Source organism: Leuciscus leuciscus (genome assembly GCF_965113295.1).
Source record: "Leuciscus leuciscus genome assembly, chromosome: 1".
Lineage (NCBI taxonomy): Eukaryota > Metazoa > Chordata > Actinopteri > Cypriniformes > Leuciscidae > Leuciscus > Leuciscus leuciscus.
In genome coordinates this window covers 31,690,428-31,700,453 of record NC_138725.1, presented here as the reverse complement: position 1 = coordinate 31,700,453, position 10,026 = coordinate 31,690,428, and positions in this window count along the sequence as shown.

The following is a 10,026-nucleotide window of genomic DNA, read 5'->3' as shown; positions in this document are numbered from 1 at the left end:
TTAGAGTTAATTAGATAATTAAGTGATTAATTGAGTGATGATTGTTTGATTATTGAAGACACCTGATGATAACAAGCAGAATCACTGAAGGAAAGAGAAACACAAGACCTACAACTGACTTCCAGACACAGCCTTATGCCCGGCGGTAGACATTGTATATATTTTTCACAAACCACAATTGCCAAAATGGGATTCATCTCGCTCTATTTGTATACAACTAGCACATGCTGATGATGTTTTATTCTTCTATACTCATTCATTTCTTTCATTCATTAGATCCATGTCGTACAGTGTGATTTGTAATGATCTAAAACAACTCCACAAACAGTATTACCAGCTTCACTTATTAACAGATTAACTTTATTTCTGTCAGACGTCTACAGAAGTTCTTTTTGAGAATTAACAGATGTTTAGATGTTGTTGTTTTATCGAAAATAATAGTTTGGTTTGATTTAGTTGTTGAAAATAATAAAGTTTTAGTCACCATTGGTGATCAGTGTTTGCTTTAGTTGAACTCTTGACTCTTGACTTTCTTTATGTTAGTTTTTCTCTGACTGCTAACTGAGTTTGTTCGCACTGCAAACAGAGTATGTGTGAACCTGGCGTTACGGGTGCCTGTGCAGGCATGTCTCAACAAGTTGGGTAACAGAATTGGCACAAAAGGCGCAAAGTGCATGTTGTTACTATTTATTATTTTTAAATCACATCCATCCGAGGGCGAAAACATTTCAAATACCCAACGGACTTTTGCTTCATTAATATATAATTTAATATTTATGATGCAAGACCCAAATCCGCTCTGCCTAAGTATTTATATATATTTTAAATATTTATTTCTCTTTCTTAATGTAGGCCTACCCATTGGGCTGTATTTGTAAAACATAAAAAAAAAAAAAAATTCTTCAAGGGAAAATTTCACAGCAAAATCAGTTGTGTTAAATCAACAATCCTGGGGCCGGAGGTTTGAAAAGCTTAATCTGGATCAGAATTATCTGAATTTGGAAATCAATGCTTTTGTTCTCTCAGAAAAGTTTCGCGTAGTGTTCACCCGAGAAACCTTGTGTTCGCTCACTAAGAACTTTTGACTGGTTCATCTCTTATGATTGTGCCAATTTAGTTTACAAAGAGTGAGAAAAAAAAAAAAAAAACACTTTATGAAGTTTTATGTAACAAAGTTCGGGAGGAGCATGTTCAGGTAATCATCCAATCAGCACAAGAAGAAGCCAGTATAAATAAAGCCTTCCCTTACCTCCCGTCTCATGATCTCATTTCTCAGCATCCCGCCGCCTCCCCATCACCTCACTTTCGGCTGGGTCTACTCATAGATACCTACGAGCTATACATTCATAGGGGGGAGTACTCTGGGGTCGGGCCGAATTCCGAGCTCGGAGCCCTCCCCCCGGACAGCAAGCCAAATACGCATTATAATATTACATCAGATTTAATTAATATGTGAACTCGTGAAAAATTAAATTCAATATTTTTGTTTGATATTTACAGCTGTTTAGGGGTTATTTTTTCTTTTTTACTTTACTGTAGGCTACTGAAAGGCTTGATAGGTAGCCTAATATCTACTTCTAATTTATTACTTTAACAGTTAAACCAATCAAGAGCAGAATAAAAAAATTATGTTTGTGTTACATGATACAAATGTTGTATTTTTGACCAGTTTTAAAGTTTTATAAATTTTTTGTTACAATTTTGCAAACATTTTTGCACACTAAAATACATTTTCATAACTCCAAAATTAACAATGACTACATATATTTTAGAACTAGATAGCCATTTAACATAGTTAAACACATTTAAATCATTAAAAAATGTAGTTTGACAGCCCAAAAATAAAAAATCTAAAATAAAACAAAAACTAGAAGCCACTGAAAATATTGAACACTCAAAACTAAAGTAAATTGAAAGAACAAATTGTTTCCTCACATTAAGACATTTTGGTTCCAATACCAATTGTTTTACGCCACATTACAGACAAAGTGTCACAGTGTCTGGTCTGGGTTTCCCTGGGTAAACACAAGAGGTCCTCTTCCTCCACGGTGTCATTCACTCATTTAACTACATTTCCCATCATCCTGTTCTGTCACTCATTGATCATTACACACAGCTGTTTCCCGTCACCTTGTTTGTATCTGTGTATATATACCCTGTCTGTTTCAGTGTTTGTCATGCACTTTTATAAAGCAGGGCATTCCTTACAGGATTTTAGGGATAGGAAGAGAACAAGAGTATGTGGTAGTGAAAATATGGGCAAAGAAAGAAGTAGTGGTTGTGAATTATTATAACCCGTGTAAGAAACTAGAATTAATGAAGCTGGAAGAGATAGAAGGGCAGGATAGTAGTAATATTGTTTGGTGTGGAGATTTTAATGGACATAACACATTATGGGGTAGTGATAGAACAGATACAAACGGGCAGGTGATTGAAGAGTTACTTGATGAAAAGAATTTAGTATGTTTAAATGATGGAAGTAACACTAAGATAGATGTACATACAGGAAAATAATCTGTGCTAGATCTTACTTTGGTATCAAATTCCATGGCATCATTATGTGATTGGTCAGTGTATCATGAAGGAACTATAGGGAGTGATCATTATCCAATTTGGTGCAAAATAAATATGGAAATACCGCTGGTCATAGAGAACATAGGGGGAAATGGATTTTTGAGAAGGCTAATTGGGAGAAATTTCTTGATGTAAGTGATAGATATTTAAGTCAGATTCATGAAGGAATGAACATTGAAACAGGAGGGAATGGAGTTATCCGGTTCTGTGTGAGGGAAATAAGACAGCAGTAGCAAATAGGGAAAAGGCAGAGTTATTGGCAAAAACGTTTGTTACGATACATGGCTCAAATAATTTGCAGGAAGAGGGTTGAAGAGGTAGAGAGAAAACTAAATCTGAAAATATGGAGGCTTTGGGTAGGAAAAGTAGTATGGAGAATGCACAGAATGTCCCCTTTAGAATAGAAGAGTTAAAAAGGGCACTAGACAAAGCAGGACAGACGGCTCCAGGGAAAGATGAAATATGTTATTGTATGATGAAGCATCTAAGTGAAGAAGGTATGGAAAAAATTATTGATGTTGTATAACAGAGTGTGGATAGAGGGAATAGTTCCAGGGAGTTGGAAGGAGTCTATAATTATTCCAATAAGGAAGCCAGGAAAAGATGCCAGCAGACCTGGAAGCTATAGACCAATTGCCTTGACGTCCCATATCTGTAAGGTAATGGAACGTATGGTGAATGAGAGGTTAACATACTTCTTGGAGAAAAGAGAAATGGTGGCTTCATATCAAAGTGGTTTCAGGAAGGGAAGGAGTACTATAGATTCAGTGATTAAGCTTGAAGATGAAATAAGGAAAGCTCAAATAAACAAAGAGACAATGGTTGCAGTATTTTTCGGTGTGGAAAAGGCATATGATATGTTATGGAAGGAGGGATTGCTAATTAAACTGAATCTAATGGGTGTTGGAGGGAGAATATTTAATTGGATTATGGACTTTTTAAATGAAAGAACTATTCAGGTGAAGATAGGAGCAGAATTATCAAGTCAATATACGGTAGAGAACGGGACACCTCAGGGGAGTGTAATAAGTCCAACTTTATTTTCCATTATGATAAATGATGTATTTGTAAACATTCCAACTGGTATGGGGAGATCACGTAATTAAAAAAATGCAAGATGGAATTAATCAAGTCGAGAAGTGGGGGACAAAATGGGGATTTAAGTTTTCAGTGGAAAAAAAACGTCTCGGTTACGTATGTAACCCTCGTTCCCTGAGTAGGGAACGGAGACGTTACGTCGGATGACGACGAATGGGGTTTCGCTTAGAAAGCCTGTCATCTTCGAGTATATAAAACGAGCCAATGGCAATGAAATGCCATGGGTCTGCGGAATTTGCATAGCGTAAGTCCGCCCCACCCTGGGGGTATATAAGGAAGTACGCTGGCAACATGCAGATATGTCTTCGCTGAGGAGCCGAGACTGAACTCAGGCGTTTCCCAGCGGTACAGCGGAAGTGGCAGGGAGACGTAACGTCTCCGTTCCCTACTCAGGGAACGAGGGTTACATACGTAACCGAGACGTTCCCTTTCGTTGTCACTCCGAGTTACGTCGGATGACGACGAATGGGGTTCCCAGTGTAATCACGCCACCTCCCGACTGTCTTCCAGTGCCCTGCGTAAGTGTGAGTTCCCTGTCGTGAGACTGGCACGGACGAAGGACTCCTACTTAACACAGGATTAAACCAAGGTACACTGGGAAGCATATCTCAGTGGAAATATGCAATCATGCCCAACCCGAAGGGGGGGACTTGGAATACACATATGACCCCGGAGGGCTGCATATGGAGAAACACTGGGGTATCCAGCCGCAGGTGGAATATTTCAACCCCAGGGGTGGCAAGGTGGCTTGCCAAGGGAAAGACACATGCTCAGAGAGGCTTACAGTGGAAATACACATGTGGGGGTCGCCCGAAGGGGGAACCATGCACATGGAGGCACCTAGCCAAGCGCGAAAGCTGCCGGTGGCAACTCTGGCGTTGACGTCGTCAGTGCTGGAGGAGACTCAGGGCTTATGAGGCTCACCTGAGGAATATTGCACGTATCCCGTCCGTGGAGAGGAATGGCGAGCAAGCGAAGACACCTGAGCAGAATCTAATACCGGCTAGTTGATGCGAGTACATGAGAAGAAACTGGCTCCACTCGGAGATTGTAGAATCTCGCGAATGTGTTAGGTGTCGCCCAGCCTGCAGCTCTGCAAATGTCTGTTAGCGAGGCGCCATGCGCTAGAGCCCAAGAGGATGCCACACTCCGGGTGGAGTGGGCCGTCACACCAAGGGGGCATGGTCGACCTTGCTGCTGGTAAGCCAAAGCAATGGCGTCCACTATCCAGTGAGACAACCTTTGCTTGGAGAGAGCCTTTCCCTTCAGCTTCCCACCATGACAGACAAAGAGCTGGTCAGAGGTCCTGAAACACTGCGTTCTGTCTACGTAAGCACGGAGGGCGCGTACTGGACAGAGCAGTGCCAAGGCTGGGTCTGCCTCCTCCAAAGGCAGCGCTTGTAGGTTCACCACCTGGTCTCGAAAGGGTGTGGTGGGAACCTTGGGCACATATCCAGGCCGGGGTCTCAGGATCACGTGAGAGTTAGCCGGCCCGAACTCCAGGCACGCTTCGTCAACCGAAAATGCCTGCAGGTCCCCTACCCTCTTGATGGAGGCCAATGCAACCAGGAGCGCTGTCTTCATAGACAGGAACTTAAGCTCCACTGATTGCAGAGGCTCAAAGGGAGCACTCTGCAGGGCAGTTAAAACCACTGAGAGGTCCCAAGAGGGAACGAGAGGAGGGCAGGGAGGATTCAGTCTCCTCGCTCCTCTCAGGAACCTGATGATCAGGTCGTGCTTTCCAACGGACTTACCTTCGACTGCGTCGTGATGTGCGGCAATGGCGGCAACATACACTTTCAGGGTGGAGGGAGACAGCCTTCGCTCCAACCCTTCTTGCAGGAAAGAAAGCACGACACTGATCGGGCATTTCGTGGGTTCTTGATGTTTAGAAGAACACCAGTTGACGAAGAGGTTCCACTTCAACACATAGACATGTCTCATGGACAATGCTCTAGCGGAAGTGATGGTAGCCACCACCGCTGGTGGTAGGGTACTCAAACCTACCTCGTCCCGTCCAGGAGCCTCACGTGGAGGTTCCAAAGATCGGGATGAGGGTGCCATAGGGTGCCCCGTCCCTGAGAAAGCAGGTCCTTCCTCAGAGGAATAGGCCAGGGAGGTGCTGTCGCGAGGAGTACTAGTTCTGGGAACCAGGTGCGGTTGGGCCAATACGGGGCAACCAATATCACCTGCTCCTCGTCCTCCCTGATCTTGCGCAAAGTCTGCGCAAGAAGGCTCACTGGGGGAAACGCATACTTGCGTAGGCCCCGCGGCCAGCTGTGCGCCAGTGCATCCGTGCCGAGCGTGCCCTCGGTCAGGGAATAAAACAGGTTGCAATGGGACGAGTCGTGGGAGGCAAACAGATCTATCTGAGCATCCCCGAACTGATCCCAAATCAGCTGGACCGACTGGGGATGGAGTCTCCATTCTCCAGCGAGAGGCCGAAGCCGAGACAGCTCGTCGGCCGCACGGTTCAGCTCTCCCGGGATATAAATGGCTCGAAGCGACCTCAGATGCTTCTGACTCCATATGAGGAGGTGGCGGGCGAGTTGCGACATACGGCGGGAGCGTAGACCACCTTGACGGTTGATGTACGCTACTGTGGCGGTATTGTCTGAACGGACTAGTACGTGTTGACCCCTGAGCAACGCCCGGAAGCGGTGCAGGGCAAGGCGTACAGCCAGCAACTCGAGGCAATTGACATGCCAAAGGCGTTGGGGACCTGTCCAGGAGCCCGCGGCAGCATGTCCATTGCACATGGCGCCCCAGCCCGTGGTAGAGGCATCCGTTGATACAACAACATGCCTGGAAGCTCGTTCTAAGGGCACTCCGGCCCGTAGAAAACTGAGGTTCGACCACGGGGTGAAGGTCTGACGGCAGGCCGGAGTCACTGGGACTCGGAGCGTGCCGTGTTGCCATGCCCACCTCGGGACTCGATCGCGAAGCCAAAGCTGAAGCGGTCTCATATGAAGCAATCCGAGCGGCGTTACTGCGGCTGCGGATGCCATATGCCCCAGGAGCCTCTGAAACTGTTTCAGTGGGACCGCACTCTTGCCCTCGAACTGACGAAGGCAAGTCAGCAGTGACTGCGCGCGCTCGCTCGTAAGCTGCGCGCACATGGCGACCGAGTCGATATCCATACCGAGAAAAGAGATCCTCTGCACGGGGCAGAGTTAGCTCTTCTCCCAGTTGACCCGAAGGCCCAGACGAGCTAGGTGCCGGAGCACTAGGTCCCTGTGTTCGCAAACCTGGTCTCGAGAGTGAGCTAGGATCAGCCAGTCGTCGAGATAATTCAGGATGCGAACCCCGTGTTCCCGAAGGGGAACAAGGGCTGCCTCGACGACCTTCGTAAAGACGCGAGGAGACAGGGCTAGCCCGAAAGGGAGAACCGCGTACTGGTATGCCTGCCCCTCGAAAACAAACCGTAAGAACGGTCTGTGTCGAGGAAGAATGGAGACATGGAAGTAGGCGTCCTTCAGGTCGATCGCTGCAAACCAATCCTCGTAACCCACCGGTTTTCTTCGGTACAATGAAGTAAGGGCTGTAGAAGCCGGACCTCATTTCGGCTGGAGGGACAATCTCGATCGCACCCTTCGCCAGTAGGGTGGCGACCTCCGCTATCATGACAGGGGCATTGCCACCGACCATAGTGAAGCGGACTCCCCTGAAGCAGGGAGGAGACCGCGCGATCTGAATCGCGTAGCCGAGCCTGATGGTTCTCGCGACCCGGCGGGACAGTCTAGGAGGCTCTAGCCAGGCCTCCAGAAACTGCGCCAGCGAACCACAGACGTACCGTCGGAGGTGCAGCGAGGCGGAATGACCGGCCCAGGCAAGGGTGGTATAGCGGCCCTGTGCGGGGGCACGGTCATTAGCCGCGTCCTGCCAGAGGAGGCCAGGGGAGGACCAGCGTCCCACGGGGGCGTGCTCTGGCAGGGGTCTGGCGACAGAGGGGGATGAGAGGAGCGTGGCCCGTGGGCGGCGCGTGCTGTCATCCATAGCCTCTTGGGGCTCAGAGAAAGAGCATCAGTTCTTTTGAATGAGATTCTCACCCAGCCCTCCACCGGGGGAAGGAGTGGTCCTGCTACCAGCTCCTGAAAGAACTGAGCCCTAACTCCAGGCTACCTGTCTCAGGAGTGCTGCTTAGCCAGGTGTTAGCCGGCTAAGGGCAAGGACAGGCGGTGCCAGCCTCCAGCGACCTCCTCATGCTCGGGCCGGGAAGGGTCGAGGGGAGGAGCCGCATGGAAGCGGCGTCGGCGGGAAGCAGACTAAGGAGACCACACGGACGGATGACCGTCAGTGCAGAAGCCTGAGTCCGCTTCTGGAGTGATCGAAGACTGTTGGGCGCAGTCCTCAACCACACCGCCGACCAAGCTGCCCGTCTCAAGAGTGCTGCTTAGGCTGGCGTGGCAGTCTAAGGGGCGGAGACGGGCAGCGCCGCCCTCCTGCGACCTCCTCCTGCTCAGGGCCAGTGAAGGCCCGAGGGGAGGAGCAGCATGGAGGTGGCCTCGGCGGGAAGCAGACTAAGGAGACCGCACGGACGGATGACCGTCGGTGCAGAAGGCCTCAGTCTGCTTCTGGGGGGGGTCAAAAACTGTAGGGTACAGTCCTCAACCACACCGCCGAGGAGCCCAGCCTGGGACATGAGGGAGCTGAGAAAATGAATTCTCAGACCCCCTCACATCAACCTGGCTGAGCCCATGTCTGGACCACTCTAGTGGACACCACCTGACCCAGGATCACGCAGGTACCGATGTCGCCCGAGAGCGAGGTCAGTAGTGTGCGCGGCGGAATGACCAAGCCGGGCATGGGAGGCATAGCGTCCCAGCAAGGGGGCGTGGTCGAGTTTCCGCGTTCTGTCAGTGTTGGCCAGGGAAGGACTAGCGTTCCACTGCGGCCGGTTCTGACAGAACTCCCGAGTCAGCACTGCCTCGAAGGCGAAGGCGACACACAGCACTGCATGCCTGTGCCACGATAGTGACAGAGAACATACAGCCCATGATCGCCACGCGATCGAGTGCAGCGAAGGCGGAGGACTCCCGCGGGCCGGAAGCGTCCTGATGCACATCCGGGAAGCCTACAGCTCTCGGGGGGAGGGCGGCGCCACTCCAGCCGATGCTTTCAGCTGCCCGGGAAAGCATGGCCATCAGCTCTGGATCTGACTCGACTAACGCTGACACTCCAGAGGGAGGCAACGCAGTCGAATCCTCATTTCCAGAGGAATCAAGCCCGCCTTGTGATGCTGTGAGTGACATGACACCACCTGCTGGAGCCCCGAATGAAAACACTGGGTCCCTAAGAAGAACCAGGTACACACGGAAGCCCCACGGTTTGCGATGTGGAGGGGGGCGTGGCCCGAGGAATGCTCGTCGGTATTATGCCACACTGTAACCCTCAGATCACCCTGGCCACCAGCCAAAGTATCCCCTCTCGAGGAAGAGATAGATTGGGGTGTGGCAGAGGGGACTCTACCCACACGGGGATCATTGAGTCTCGATCTATAAACATCACGATGGTCACGTTCCCGCAGAGAAAACGTGACTCACCCACGAGCGCTGCCGAGCGTGAATCAGCCCAACACGCGAAACAGCGCTCGTGACCGTTAGGCAGATGAATCACGCGCCCACATCCAGTAAATACACGGGCGAGCCGTCTTGAAAAAGACGTGCCGCGTGCAGCTCTTTTAGAGAGAGGAAAAGCTCAGCAGAGTGCTGAAGCGCCCAGGGAGAAACACACACACTGTCGGCAGATCACTGCACAGATCAGCAGCAGGCAATGCGATCTCGCTGGAACACGCCGTCACACCAACACACTGAAGAGCCGCTCGTCTCGTAGAGTGAAGATGATACAGAATAGCTTGTAGGAGTGAAGAAAACTCTTGGCTCCGAAGCGAAAACATATCTGCATGTTGCCAGCGTACTTCCTTATATACCCCCAGGGTGGGGCGGACTTACGCTACGCAAATTCCGCAGACCCATGGCATTTCATTGCCATTGGCTCGTTTTATATACTCGAAGATGACAGGCTTTCTAAGCGAAACCCCATTCGTCGTCATCCGACGTAACTCGGAGTGACAACGAAAGGGAACAAAAGTTATGTTCTTCACAAGAAAGAAAATCAGGGAATGGTATTTGAAATTGTATGGGAATAAGTTAGAGAGAGTTGAAAGTTTTAGTTTTTTGGGAGTATATTTTGATGTGAGATTAACATGGAGGGAGCATATTAGATGTATTATTGATAAGTGTAAAAAAGTTATAAATGTCATGAGGTGTCTTGCAGGATTGGGGTGGGGAGCGAATGTAGCATCACTAAAATACATATATATATATAGCCTTAATAAGATCAAGGTTAGACTAT